This window comes from Myxocyprinus asiaticus, chromosome 12, assembly GCF_019703515.2.
Source record: "Myxocyprinus asiaticus isolate MX2 ecotype Aquarium Trade chromosome 12, UBuf_Myxa_2, whole genome shotgun sequence".
In the NCBI taxonomy this organism is placed as follows: domain Eukaryota; kingdom Metazoa; phylum Chordata; class Actinopteri; order Cypriniformes; family Catostomidae; genus Myxocyprinus; species Myxocyprinus asiaticus.
In genome coordinates, this window is record NC_059355.1 from 38,677,763 (window position 1) to 38,693,940 (window position 16,178).

The 16,178-nt window shown below is 39.8% G+C and overlaps 1 protein-coding gene across 1 annotated transcript in view; it reads right to left on the reverse strand.

Annotated features, from left to right (window-relative positions):
• LOC127448626 (testis-expressed protein 264 homolog) overlaps positions 1–16,178 on the reverse strand; it is a 115,649-nt gene that overhangs the window by 76,104 nt on the left and 23,367 nt on the right. The window lies entirely within an intron of this gene.

Genomic DNA, 16,178 nt, shown 5'->3' on the forward strand with positions numbered 1-16,178 from the left:
AAAGGGTGTCCTGAGCAAATCACACTTGTCTCTGTGACAGCCCTGAAAAAAGAATCTGACCGTGTCACAGGATGCCAGAAATGTACTGTTCACACAGAGAAAAATCCACCATCGGAAATTACAGTACATCAGTAATGTATAAAGAAGAACATCCGCATAGAACAGAAGTCCCTCTGCTAAAATGGTTACTGAAGGCCCCTGCACACTTCCAATGAAATCGAAGAACAAAAATGTGTGACGTCATTTAGAACAAAATCTGGCCAAAACGAAGATGTTTTTGAGTTTGTTTCAATGGTTCATAACAGCTCACCAGGGCAAACTTTCAGGAAAACTTCTTACCAACTGCTAAAACACATTCTTTCTGCCATTGGTCCACGTCATCGGTAGGTGTGACCTGGAGCTCCACCTACTTTGAGACCAACAACTAATTCCTGTTCAGTCAGTTAAGATCAGTCAACATGAACACACCGGCGTGCAGAGTTATTAGCTAGCTAGTGCAAAATTACCTACATCTGTATGACTGTTTGCGTAGAGACATTTTCTAAGAAGATGTCATGCGATTTTTGGTTGAATTAATCTTCAAAAGGAATCAAATCATACTCAAATACTCTGAAGTGCCCATTCACTCATGTGCCATCTACAGCCAAAAGCCATTCACTCATCTGCCCAAAGTAAGATATGCCTATTAAGGCTGGGCGATATGGACCAAAAATCATATCTCGTTATTTTTAGGCTGAATGGTGATACACAATATATATTTCAGTATTTTCTACGAAGAGGACTAAATTTTCAGTTGTAAGTCAAAGCCACATGTGAGATGGTAAATGAAGATTGTAACGCTTCATAAAGACTTTTCAGGCTGCGAAGGCTATGCGGCCGGGATTGCAGCAGCAGCATGAAGTTTAACACATACTGCAGTTTATGGCACGGTTGTAAATGGTGCAAGAGATTTGAAGTGCTTCCACTTTTAAATGCAACCTGTTTATGGCATTCTCTACAGATCACATGCAGGGCCCGACATTAAGCATTGTGATGTGCTTGTCTTTCGGACAAGTAAATTGGTTATTCACTTGTCCTGGTAAAAAAAGTTACTTGTCCAGAGAGAAAAAAGGACATGTATTGGTTGCATGCTCAAGTAACATGTCAGAGTTTCTGTTGTATGTTTTCTAAAATTACAACATGGCCAACCTAACAGTATTATGCCTATGCAGTCAACTAGATTCTCTGGGACAGAAATGTAAACTGCACTGGGTGGGAGGTTATGTTATGTTAATTATACGCACAGTAGTCAAATAAAGGAAAGCATCAATCACCATCATTTACAGCAGGGGTGCTCACACTTCTATGGAATAAGATCTACTTTTCCATCATGTTATTGCAGCAAGATCTACCATACACAATGATGTGATGATTTTTTTATACCAGCTTCAATACCACAACAAATAATAGCCTAACACTAACTAATTTGTTAATTATAAAATAATTAAGTTCTCAAGTTATTATTCATGAGTAGTAAACAGTCAGTAATATAATAACAAAAGAAATGCAATGAATAGAAAAAAACACTATAGAACAAAAACAAAATACAAATTAAGAAAACTGTTTTTTTACAGCTTTTAAATTTTTATTGAAGTATTAATTATTCAATTAAAAATTCTGAATGAATTTGACATAAAACTACTACTGGTCTTCCATGTACAAATAATACTTTAATGCTAGAGTTATACAAGTAAAGCTATCCAGCCAAGAGCAGTGAATGGTTTTGTCGTTTTCTCGTTATTGTTGTTTGCTTAATATTAAGGATACACTAGACAGCAGCAGGTCTATTAGGTTACATTTAAACTTACAAGTTGTACATTTCGATACAAATCAGCTTTTCCCCCAGTGTTTAAGTTCACTTTAAATATAACTCTCTGTGTTTACATGAACACTTCACAAAGACAGCCATTTTGGCGGAATTTTGAAATGTATTTGACCGTTTAGGGGTGAGCGTTCTCGGAGCACACGCGATGTTCAGCGCACACACACAAGCCACCTGTCAGTCAAACAGAGCGCAGCTGTTTTGCTGCTCATCTGCAAATCCAAACCATCTCCAAATAATTGAACCATTGTTTTTCTTTTAATAACCAGGTCTTCTTCGGCAGTGTGAACCGGCACTGTGTCTCCCTCCATGTTGCAGGAGAACTTGTGAGCGAGTGGGCCGGATTTGCGCGCAGACGCAGAGAGAGAGTGGGGGCGGGGTTTGCACGCAGACGCAGAGGGAGAGTGGGGGCGGTGTTTGCGCGCAGACACAGAGTTGGGGTGGGGTTGCGCGGAGAGTGCGAGAGAGGAGAGATGCAAAAATGGCACGACTTTATGGAAGAAATGGGTTATGTAATGCAACATCAAACTACGATAAAAACAGTATTGTCTCATCCTATATCTCATTTGAAAATATATCGATATACCTTAAAAAGTCTATATACCGCCCAGCCCTAATGCCTATCATCGTTCTTTTGTCTGTATTCTACCCATTAACACTTTTATACACCCATCTTTGCAGTAGTATCATGAATTACAATAACGTGTAACTGCCGCTTCCTGTGGCCAAGTATAGCATGTTAGAGCATTAGTGGCATGAATGTGCAAGGTAAACATTACAAATTACACATTTTCTACTCAATTTATTTTACTTTAATCATTGAGTAGTTAACACATCTTCTTTTACTGATGTGAATTCTACTCATAGAATGAGGCAGGAAGTCATTGATAACACATTTTAATGTCATTTTAGTTGATGTTTTACAGGTGGTCTTGAGCATTCTCATATTTAAAAGTAATTCTAAATGCCTCCCCCAGTAGCGTGGCCGGTGTCTGAATGTTCGCAAAGAGTATTTCGTTGCTCAGCTGTTTCAAACTTTATTTAGCTCCGAGCGAAGAAGCACTTCACCGTGAGTGTGCTGGGGACTTTAGATTGCACAGCTCAACTGGCACACATTTTAACATAATTTAAGTGCAATCAAAACATTTTTCTCTTCAGGAAGGAAAATTTAATTTAGAAGCAGAGTAAATTGGACTGTTTTAATGAGATGCTGTTCACTGGATCATAACATTGTTTAGAGTTGGAACTTCACTTAAGGAAGTTTGCTCTCTAGTGCACAGACAGAGGTGCATTATGAGAGATCTGTAGGGGGTTCAGTCAAATCCCTCTAATGTAGTTCATATTTCTTTTCTTTTATCACTCATTTCTTCATCATCACCTTTTTGGGCTTAGTCAGTCCTCCAATGGCTACACAGGAAGCCTGGAATGGAAATCACTGTTACGCTGTTATGGGACAGCCCATATATGAAATTTTTGCTGTTTCTTTGGAGTCAACTCCAGTGTGGGAGCAGGATATTCTGCCCTCTCGCTGTTTAACAGATGGTCTCTGTGTGTGTGTGTGTGTGTGTGTGTGTGTGTGTGTGTGTGTGTGTCACCTTCAGGAAGGGCTCGGTCTCTAAGCAGATTGAAAAGAATGCGTCTACTAATGATAGAGGTTGAAGAAGTGATTTGTCTGCCTTCAGAAAAAAGATACCAAAGAGAAAAACTGATGGAATAATGAAAAGATAGAGAGGTGTGCAGAATATCAAGGGAGGGTGATGAATTAAAAGAAACAAAAGGAGTGAAAGGAGGAGGCTCAGAGGAGGAGATAACTATATATATCTATGAGTTGGCACAGGGGCAATTCAGTGTTTGACCCACGCCACAACAGATCACATCTCCCTGTGCCAACTGCTATGGTCGGCAGAGACCCAAGACAAGCTTTTCCAACACATGTCCTCTCTACAGGAGGGAGAACTACAGTAATAAGGTAGAGTTAATGTAGAAAACCAAGTGCATTATGTGTGAGCTGTGGGGTAAATGAGTCAGCTCTCTGGGTAAATGTTCCACTGAAAAAAAACATAACAAACCCCAGTGTGTTTATTTACAGTTTATGTTGGTTGTGTTTAGATCAGGGGTTTTCAAACTGTTTGATGCCAAGGACCCCCAAAATGATGATCCTACTGTGAGGGACCCCCTTCCTAAAATAAAAAAGAATCTATATATTTTCATGCATTAAAGATGCATTTATACTGCATGAGAAAAAACAGTAATCATGATACTGACTCCAATGTTTTTTGTCTAGATCTAGTAATTATTATAAACAAAAACAAATATACAATACAAATGCAATTTACACAAACCAAATTACCTGAACAACTCTTCTACGATGAACATGTTTTCAAAGTTGAAGAGTTCAAAGTCATTTTGAGATTTAATTTTTCTGGGGATTAAAGTAAAAAATATCATGTGATGTAACTGTACGGAGACAAAAAAAAACAAACAAAAAAAAAAAAAACATTTTTTGAATGTTGATTAAACCGTAGAATTCATGTGGGTTAAGAGATAATTTTTTACACAAAGTGGTCTTTTGATCTTACACTCCAGATATTCCTCAATTAAGATGTCTTCTATTATGCGAACTAACTTTTTTTTTATATAACCGAATATATATATATATATCAGAGTTAGTACACACTAACGGCCCAACGTTAATGGAGCACTGGGCACGTTTTCTGGAGCCTTAGCTTTCTGACTAACTATTTGACATTAACTAAGTGTACCTAGACTGTAAGGACTAAATATAATCATAATTTAGAATAACTTAATGATGATCGACCCATCTGAATTGTGTTAGTCATTACCTCTGATTACTGTAATAATATTCCAGTTAAGTGTAAATTGGAAACTATGGGGGCTTATCAAAAGAACTATCTGGAAACAGTAGCGTTGGTCAGCCTATCTGGATAGTATTAGTCACTCCCTCTGGCTGAGAATAATGTTACTTTAATTAAGTGTATGCAGATCTAGGGGGACTTAACAAAATTACAATTCAGATAAAATTACGCACGGAGCGACTTGTCTGAATAGTATTAGTTAATTACCTCTGGATTGACGAGTTTGTGAAATGATCACGTGTACACGGCCGGTGCGTAGCCTCAAACAGGGACAAAAAATGGTTCAAGGAACAAAAACGAAACCGAAAATGAACACCTGTTTTTGCAGAACGTAACCAAAAATGGGAACAAAGTAATTTCCAACTGTTCCGGAGTTAAAATGCTTGTAACCAGTCATAACCGGTTAATTTCGTTCCAATCATTTTTTCATGAAACCAAAGGCCAAAGTGTATATCACAGTACATTTTTGGAACTATAACACTTCATGTTGCCTGAAAAAATCCTGAAGGAAACTGCTGCAACATTTCTTTGCCTTATCACCCACTATGGATGTTGCATTCTGTAAATCAAGACCTTTTTAACAACTATGTATAATTATACACATACATGCATGGCTAATCCAGATACAAGGAAAACCTTATTAGAGGTAAAAAGTAAATTTCTAGTTGTTTCCAAGTCTTCACTGAATTATTGTTAGATATGATGCATTAATACAGATTTGATGCTGCTGGGTTTCTACCAATAAGCAGATCTGTAATTAAAATTATACTTAACTGTTAATTAACTGTATGCTTGTTATGATTTCTATGCTGAAAAATCAGCCACATAGGAAGAAATTTAGTGGCATATTTTGGGCTTGTTTTTCCAGACCAGGTTGGTTGTTTCTCTTGCAAGATCTGGCTAAACCATTCTTTTATTTTGTTCTAACCGGTAACAGAACGAAAAAACGAAACAAATTTTTGCTCAGAACGAACAGAAATTAAAACATTCTGTTTTTAGTCCCTGGCCTCAAGTAACAGGAACCCAAATGAACAAGTGTAATTTAAAAGTATAACATTTAGATACATACTAATAATAATGATCAATAATAATTGGAATCTCAACCTAAATTCAAGGTCTAATACAATTGGAGTCAGATCAAATTAATAATTGGGTCAGATTAGGTCTCAACTAGGGTTGTGCGGTATACCGGTACTAACGAAGTATCATGATACAAAAAAATGTAAAACGGTATGATAACATCTTGTTAATTTCAGTACCATATTAAAGTATGCTGCCATTAGCAAAATATAATGTAATGTGAGAGTTTTGAGATAAAATCAAAAACCATTTGAAAATAAAAATAAGAAAGCCTCTATATGGCCAAATGTGATCATTAAACAGCAGAAGGATGTCATTTAATGAAATAATATACAGTCAAATTCGCTGCACGCCACAGTATGAATAAGAGGCACCTCTCTGCCCTGTCATCTCCTTCACACACACACAGGCATGTACACGAACACTCACACACAAACACAACACACACTAATAATGCTTGATTTTTCTGATGAGCCACAGATCAGTGTTGAGTGTATAAACGGCTGTGAAGTCTCAAATGAACTCTTTCTCCATTGTAGCTCAGAGATTTCAGCTTGCGAGTCGCGGGAAGCTTGATATACCGAACCCTTCACAAACAGGAAGAACTTCAAAGATCTTTCAAAATAAAAGTCCCACTGAAATGAGAGCTCTATTCAACTGACTGAATAGGCAAATTGAAGACATTATGACAGAAAAATATTACTACTTTATAAAAGTGTAATATTCAAAGCAGCCGCAATAATACTCACAGTAGTAATAATATATATAATATAATAATATTATATTATATTATATTATATTATATTATATATATGTATATATTTGAGCTTCATGATTCTGGATGAATTGAGAATCATGATTTTTTTTGCTTAGAATAAAGATCATGATTCTCTAACGATTCTGAAGAAAAATGCTTATTTCAGTGATTTACAAAACCTGGACATAAGGTTATTAAACAAAGTAACATATAATTTACTAGAGGTTCTGACAAAATGTTCTCTGCTTCAATCTATGCAAAAATGCATTAAAGTTGTTAATCAAAAATATACATTTAAAATGTCCTAAGTCCACAAGGGGGTGCAACGAATACATTATAAACCAAACAGCACCTTGTGATTATTGTAAAAAAAAAAAACAATCCTGTTAAATAACTGCATAATAAATGAAAAAAATGATTTAACTTGTTTCTCACATGCTAAGTAAAAAGCAAACGAGCAGAAAAAAGCTTCATTAACAATTCTGTTAACTTGGTATGGTGGTGGGGGCATGGTTGAGCGCCAGCTTGTGAATAGAGAGCGAGATCAGGAGATGATAATGGTAAGGATCATCACCTGGGCAATGATTGTCTCTAATAGCTGTCTGTCATTGCAGTGAGAGTTGGAGACAGATTTAAGAGCGAGCCAGACACCAATGAGGTAGAGAGCTACCACTCACACCCCGAGGCTGTGTGCACTGCAAAGCGTGCTTAGAGTGAAGTGCTGAAAAGCCAATTTTGTGTTTTAAATACATACCATTTGAGTTAGATTCGCCATCTCCCGTTTCCTCCTTGCAACCCCATTATGAACTTTGTACACTGGTGCCAAAACCCAGGGGTTAAGGGAGGAAGAACACCGACATGGATGCCTCACCTCTGGAGGACGTTTGAGATCTTCACCAGCATCCACCACACACAAAATCAGGCCCTCCTCGAGCTGCGCACAGAACAGGAGCAGCAGTTTATTGTGCTCCTCCAGGCACAAGTGGAGGACCGGCAGGTGTTCCAGAGCTTGCTGCACCAGGAAGGTGTTATTGGTTTGGGTCCCCGATGCGCCGCAGCCCACCCCCGATTGAGCTGGGACGTACCGCATACCCGTGAGTATTAAGAGGGGTACATACCAGGCCTTGGTGGATTCGGGTTGCAGCCAGACCTCCATCCAAAAATGCCTGGTTCAAGACAAGGCTTTGGGTACTCACAAGGTAAAGGTAAGGTGTGTGCATGGGGATATCCACGATTATCCTGTAATGACTATGATGATTCAATTTCGGGGACAAAAGCATAGTGTCGAGGCTGGGGTTAGTCCCCGCCTCACCCATCCGCTAATTTTGGGCACGAATTGGCCAGCATTTTCCACTTTATTAAGGGAAATTTGTTAGATGGTTCCTTTAACAGAGCGTTTCGGTGTGGGATTTGTGAAGCGCTGGCTGGGAAGGCGGAAATGTTATTCCAGATGGCTCATTATAATCCGATGGCGGGCCACTTAAGGCAGGAAAAGACACTGAACCGTCTAATGGCCCATTTCTATTGGCCGGGCATTTGCGGGTATGTTCGTAGATGGTGTGCGGCATGCCGTGAATGTCAGCTGGTGAATCTGCCGGCCACCCCAAGATCGCCTTTGAGCCCACTTCCTTTGATCGAGGTCCCCTTCGAAAGAATTGGTATGGACCTCGTCGGGCCATTAGAGCGGACCGCACACGGGCACCGCTTTGTGTTGGTTCTGGTGGACTATGCAACGCAATATCCAGAAGCAGTGCCTCTACACAACATTTCAGCATGTAGTGTTGTGGAGGCACTCTTCAGAATTATCTCCCGAGTGGGGATTCTGAAAGAAATCCTCACTGATCAAGGCGCTTTCATGTCATCTGTACGAATTATTGGGTATTAAGTAGATTCGGATGAGCGTGTACCACCCGCAAATGGACGGCTTGGCCGAACGGTTTAATAAAACCCTGAAAAACAGGATTCATAAGTTTGTGCATGAAATGGATAAGTGGCTTGAACCCCTGTTATTCGCAGTTTGAGAGATCCACAGGGTTCTCCCTGTTTGAATCATTGTATGGGCATAAGCCTCACGGTGCCTTAGGTGTCGTGAGGGAAAATTGGGAGGAGGGACCTTCAAACAGAAAAAACGAAATTCAATACTTTCTTGACCTGAGAGAAAAACTCCACACTTTGGGGCAACTATCATGGGAGAATTTGTCACAGGCTCAAGAACATCAGAACTGGCTTAACAACAGGGGAGCTCAGCTATGGGAATTTACACAGGAAGATAAAGTCCTTGTATTACTACCCACATCAATCTCTAAATTACTCACAAAGTGGCTAGGGCCCTTTGACGTCACATGGCGAGTTGGGGAAGTCAATTATGAGATTAAACGAATGGATAGGGGAAGAGCACACCAAATTTACCACCTCAACCTCTTAAAACCATGAAGGGAGGCTTTGGCGATGGTGGTACCGGAAAGGGAGGAGCTCAGGCCGAAGGTGAACTTAAAAGCCAATTGCGGCATCCCGATCACTTGCGGAGATGACCTCTCACCGTCGCAAATCACGGACGTGGCCTGGTTGCAAAGAGAATTCTCGGACTCGCCCCTTCCCGGTCGTACGAACCTCATAAAGCACCATATCGAAACAACCCCAGGGGTAGTGGTACGCAGTCGTCCCTACCGATTACCCGAGCACAAAAAAAAAAAAAAATGGTTCGGGAAGAATTAAAGGCCATGCTAGATATGGGGGTAATAGAAGAATCCCACAGCCCGGTGGTGCTGGTTCCGAAGAGTGACGGCTCGGTCCAGTTATGTGTGGATTATAGAAAGGTCAATGTGGTGTCTAAATTTTACACGTATCCAATGCCTTGTATTGACGAACTGCTTGATTGGTTGGGCGCAGCTCACTTTTATGACACTGGATTTAACAAAGGGTTATTGGCAGATTCTCATGTCCCGTGAGAAAACGGCCTTCTCCACACCGTTTGGCTTACACCATTTCCTTCCGTTTTGGTTTGTTTGGGGCTCCGGCTACATTTTAGCACCTTATGGACCGAGTCCTCAGACCGCACTCTGCGTACGCCACTGCCTATCTGGATGACATCATTGTATACAGTAATGATTGGCAGCGGCATATGCAGTAACTGAGGGTGGTTCTGAGGTTGCTGCGACATGCGGGACTCACGGCAAACCCTAAGAAGAGTGTAATTGGACGGGTGGAGGTACGGTATCTGGGGTTCCATATGGGTCACAGGCAGGTGCATCCCCAAACTGATAAGACTGCAGCAGTGGCAGCCTGCCCAAGATCCAAGACCAAAAAGGAGGTGGGACAGTTCCTGGGGCTGGCTGGCTATTATAGAAGGTTTGTGCCTTATTATTTGGACGTCACCAGCCCGCTGACCGATCTCACTAAAAAGGGAGCCCCAGACCCAGTCCAGTGGTCGGAGCCATGCCAACAGGCTTACTGGGTTTACTGGGCAGGCCAGATGGCTCCCTGGCCTGAGTCGTGGTTGAACGGCAGCTTGTGAATGAAGAGCAAGATCAGGAGATGAGAATGGTAAAGATCATCACCTGGCAATGATTGTTTCTAACAGCTGTGTGTCATTGCAGTGAGAGTTGGAGATGGATTTAAGAGCGAGCCAGATGCCAGTGAGGCAGAGAGAGAGCAACCGCACACACCCACAAACTGTGTTAAGCCAATTTTGTGTTATAAAATAAATACCGTTTGAGTTGGATTTGCCATCTCCCACTTACTCCTTGCAACCCCATTACGAACTTTGCTACACTTGGTATTCCACTTGTAAGCAAATATGCAATAAAACTGTTAAAATAACACTGTTATTTTACAATTAAAAAAATAAATAAAAAATATTAACAATTTAAATTAAAACAATGAGGCCTTTAGTGTTTCTCTTGTACAACTTGCTTCAAGCTTGTAAAGGAATTATTCAAGAGCCAGTAATTAAATAGAGAACAGAGTAAACAGTGCTTTAAGTTTTTTAGCAACAGTAGCAATTAAATATTAAAAAAATTATAATATAAAAACTTTAAAAAGGTAATTGAATGCAAATGAAAGTACTTAAATATCTGACACTCTTTACTGTGTGATTATTAGATCTACATTAATACTGATTTGATGCAGTAAGAATGCCTATAACAGACATGCTGCTTATATATATTTAGACATCGCACAAATCTAACATTTTGAAGAATTTGTCCCGTCTGCTTATACATTAGCGGCTGTGTTTGCTTTAATATCTCGTCAAGACAGTGCAGATTTAATCCCATCTGTTTACATTAATATCACCTAAAGAGGGGTATTTTGATTAAAAACAGTGCAGTCTCATGCAGGAGCGCTGCATTCATCACGAGACACAAGCGTACGGGCAGACAAGTGAGGGTTTGAGAACAGCCGACTGTGATCAAACAGTGGATGGGAAGTGAATTTAGTCAGATCTTGGTAATGCCAGTATTTTTGTAGCATCGGTGTCTATTAAAATATTGAACTGAATAGAGATGTCACACTCCTAGCTAATCATGGCTGCACCCTGCAGTTTGTAATCCACGTCAAATGTCTTTGGCCGTTTCGTTTTAGTTTATTCAGCATCTCGTGCAGGAGTGCCGGGGGGGGGGGGGGATGTTGGCGGGGGGGCCATGTTCACATTCAAACCAACGAACACCAGTATTACCGCTGGTTGGATGCTAGGTAGTACAATGGGGTAATTTTCTTTAAGCAGGGTTAGGGTTAAGCCAACACAATAAAGCAAGACACCTTAATTTCAAACTTTGAACTGTATTTTTTATTTTAACTAAAAATTCAAATGAAACTGGAAAAAAATGAAGTGCAATTAAAATGTGTGTTGTTCAGCTAATTGAAAGATGGCTTTACAAGTGTTGTGAAGGACAACATCTCTTTGGAAAATCTGTGCATTCTCTACCGGTCAGGTATTTCATTGTCTGGGAAAATCCATCATGTGTGTGAATAAATTAGTTTTGTTTCCTCCTCCACAATATATATATCCAATTACATTGGCAACCCGGGGGTTAGGCCGAGGGATCGGTGAATATTCTCGCTTTAGTGATTTTGCATTGAAAATTAAATACATTTATTTAAAAACCGAAAAACTTAAATACATTTCTAAAATTCAAATTGCACTCCAAACGAAATAAAAAAGCAATTAAAATTACGAAGTGATAAAAAAATAAAAATATAAATAAGTAACCACCTTTCCATTTACTGTCAGGCAAGTATCTGTCTAAACATGCAGGTGGAACATTACTTACACAAATGAAGACATAAAACCAATTATAAATGTAAAAACAATAATTATAATGATGATATCACTGAAATATAAACCATGATTCGAGGTGAATGTGTTTTTGTATTATTTTATGATTTAATCACAGATGTATAGGCTGCAGAGTTGTGGTCACAATAAACTGCTCTGTGGAAATAAAGCGAAATGAACTCCAAGCACCTCCTGAGCTGAGATGTCTGAGGTCATTTGCAGCACTCATAGACGATACTGTTCTTGCTAAAAAAAAATTCAGAAGACAGTAACAAAGAAAGAGTGAGAATTATTTGTAATATTAATTTGATAATAATAATAGCCTAATAATAATAATAATGTAATACATTAATGGGAAAACAAGCCAAATTTCATCTTGACATTGTCAAAGGCAACAGCTATTGGCGATCACTCTGACCATCGTCGTTCCCCGAGATCATCGTCTATCGGCACAACCCTACAAAGAAATGCATCATATTTTACGTGCCATATGTAAAGGGAGTGAATTCACAAACATTCTAATGCATAAACATTGCAAAAAAATCTGCTGAATATCCGAACATCCAACAAGCAACATCTCAGCGATTTATTGCAGATGAGCAAACACAATAGCAATTAAATTTTCCATATGACAATGCACACATTAAATAGATGTCTTTGCATATGCACTCAGGATTTTCGACTATGAACAAAATTGTCTTCTAGATATAAGTGTAGCGCATGTGTTGTTGGAAGTGGTGGGCGTACAGCAGCCTTTGCAGGAAGTCTTACTTTAGTTCCATAATAAAGTCTCAGAGCCCAAATTTCTGCCAGACCCTATTCAATAAATCATTGTAAAGACATGTCCCTGCCTACACACATACATACACAAGACACATTTACACACTTCTGAATCCCTCTCCATTATTCATCTGCTCACTCTGATCTTTGTACACTCTGCCGCTCCATATACATCACATTACAAAACCTCACATACACAATCCCATCATGCAACATCTTGAGCTGACTCCTACACCACACTGCCCATGTAACTATTGCACTACTTTTAATAAGCTGTCAGCCAGGCCAAGTTTGAGTAGAGGTGTGTGTGAGTTGTGGAGTGAGACAGAGAGAGAAAGTGTGCAAGGAGGAAGAGTGGTGTAGGTCAACAAGTGAAACTGGTGGCTTTCACTGTTCTTACGTCATAGTTTTGTCCATTATTTGTGCAATTCTTGCGCAACTGGACAGAGACCTGTTGCTGCATTGTGCCTAGAGACACTTTATGGTTAAGGTTTATGAGTCCAACCTCAGTAAAAAGTCTGACAGTCATATTATTGTGGGTGCTCTATAATCATTCAGTACACCGGTGCGTTACTACAGAAATTCCTTGTGATAAAGGATAGCAGCAAGACAAATTCATCCTTTTTTGCTAAATGAAATAAGTGAGCATCTGGTATAGACCGCTCTGTGACTGTATGGGACTACCTCTATGCCAATTCGGCATCTAGGACAGACTGTCACACTCATATCGTGAGCGACATGGTCACCAATTTTTGCCATGCTTGGCATGCAGGTTCCCCAATGTACTTTTACAGCCATCTGGGGGTATTCTGGTACTGATTAGAGTGCCAACTAAAACATATATGTAATAAAAATACTATACTACTACTGCTGCTGCTGCTGACCTAACTGGATAACAGTTACGAAAAATCGATACCATGAATCACTGTGTTGCTGCACTGATTCTATGATTCTCTGAGAACACGATGAATTAGAGGTCTGCATGGGACTGTTTTTTCCATCCCACACCCACCCGCTAATGCAAGTTTCTATCCCCAATGCTTCAACTCAATTTTACTCCATGTTCACCCACTCTCTGCTGCAGTGATTTGCTTCCCGACCACTCCTGTTCTCGCAACCACGCATTTGTCTTCCACATAGGGCAAAAGCCATACCAACAGACAAGTTTACACAGAGAATGTTTTTTTTTTTTCTGTTATTGTGACATGATGCCCATCAGACTTGCCTGAAGTTGATTTTTTAACACTAATATACAGATATATATACTGTATATACACTCACCGAACACTTCATTAGGTATGCACCATGTGAATGTACAACACGTCAAACCTTGAGGCGGATGGGCTACAACAGCAGAAGACCACGTCGGGTTCCATTTCTGTCAGCCAAGAACAGAAAGCTGAGGCTGCAGTGGGCCTACCATCTGTGTACCTCAGCAGAAATCGAAATTCATCAGACCACACTATGTTTTTCCCATCTTTAACTGTGCAGTTTTGGTGATCCTGTGCCCACTGCAGCCCCAGAGCCCGATGTGGTCTTCTGCTGTTGTAGTCTATCTGCCTCAAGGTTTGACATGTTGTGCATTCTGAGATGCTATTCTGCTCACTACAGTTGTACAGAGGGGTTATCTGAGTTACCGTGGCCTTTCTGTCAGCTCGAACCAGCCTGGCCATTCTCCGTTGACCTCTCTCATCAGTAAGGCGCTTCCGTCCGCAGAACTGCCGCTCACTGGATGTTTTTTGTTTTTGGCACTATTCTGAGTAAACTCTAGAAATTGTTGCATGTGAAAATCCCAAGAGATCAGCAGTTACAGAAATACTCAAACCAGCCCATCTGGCAGCAAAAATCATGTCACGGTTGAAATCACTGAGATTACATTTTTTTCTCCATTCTGATGGTTGATGTGAACCTTAACTAAAGCTCCTGACCCATATCTGCATGATTTTATGCATTGCACTGCTGCCACATGATTGGCTGATTAGATAACTGCATGAATAAGTAGGCGTAGAGGTGTACGTGAGTGTTTTTATATATATATATTAGGGCTGTCAAACTGTTAAAGTATTTAATCGCAGTTAATCGCATAATTTTCTGTAGTTAATCGAAATTAATCGCAATAACTCTATAAACATGTGTGGACAAAATATGCTTCATCCAGATGTATTTTTCAGTCATCCACACAAAACCTACCCCACCAACAGAGTTGAACAACAGAAAATAAACACAGTACAACTCGATTCAAATTACGTACAGTATCAATTGTATTATGACAGGACTTATTCGATTCTTTTTATGGAGTTTTGACAGACATAATCTTTCCAGGAGCACAGTGTATTTAAATAGCTCTGGTCATGTGACTATTTGCACCACTCCTGCAAAAAAAGTCTGCACTGTCATTTACAATTGACAACTCTGTGCAAAATATATCAAAAACTCCTTTTAGACCCGGGTCACAATTGTAACCGGTGGGATTAAATGGGTTAATGACAGTGTAGATTACCTGTAGGGTTCCAGCAATGTCTCCAACTTCTGCATAATTGGCTAGTGCACTATGAAACAGAAACACTGTGACAGAACCTTGGAGACAGCAGCAGGGTTTCCGTTAGCCGGTAATTACTGTTTTTTGACCATTAAAACATATCAATGTCCGGCATATTCAAAAATTGTCTCCGCTGCCACGGATGTTTAACTTTCCTGACAGTTTATGAAGTTGTATCCCTCACACTGGCAAAAGCAGTTCAAAAGCAATTCACTTCAGAATTGCATCGATACAGTCTTTTGTTGCTGCCTTCTGGAGGAGAAGGACATTAGGCATATAGTTTAAAACTCTTGCTTTAGCGTATCGGTTGATTGACAGGTGAGTAGATCCCGAAATTAATTCACAAACTCGCACACATGGCAACGGGGGAGTTTATTCATGATAACATGTAAACAAGCATAAAAGAACAGCTCATGCCCGTAGATGCGTTTTGGGTGATCCAATCAGAAGTGGACAATCGAGACACATCACTGTTAGCTATAACTGGCCATATGATGAGTCTTTTTTTCTTTACTTTTTTTTTGACCACTTATGTTCGGTTTTCGAAGGAGAGTATCTGGTTTATGACACATCAATCATTAGCATATGTCAGTGTAGTAAAAGAAAAAAAAGTGCTAGCACACCATTTCTCTTAATTATACTACTTGCATTTAAACTAAGCACAAACATGATCTTTAGAGCAGAATTCTAAGTTATTTAGTGAAATACCTGAAATAACAGAGCTTCAAATATGCATGCTTAGTTCATTTGCATTACAGCACAAAATAAACACCGAAATGAGATGACTGGATTTTTTCCAATTTGTCCAGCAAACTTGATAATTCCTGGACACATTGGCCATGCAAGGCAGGTGTTCAAATGGCAGCTCTTGTCGCTGCATTCATGTTTCAAAGTTATGAGCTCTACCTGTGCTTTGTGGGCATGTTCTACTGTTATGCTACATTGATAAAATGCTTGCCGCAGGTCTCAGCATAATGTCTTCCACCATCTGTTTTCCCGACGGTCAATGC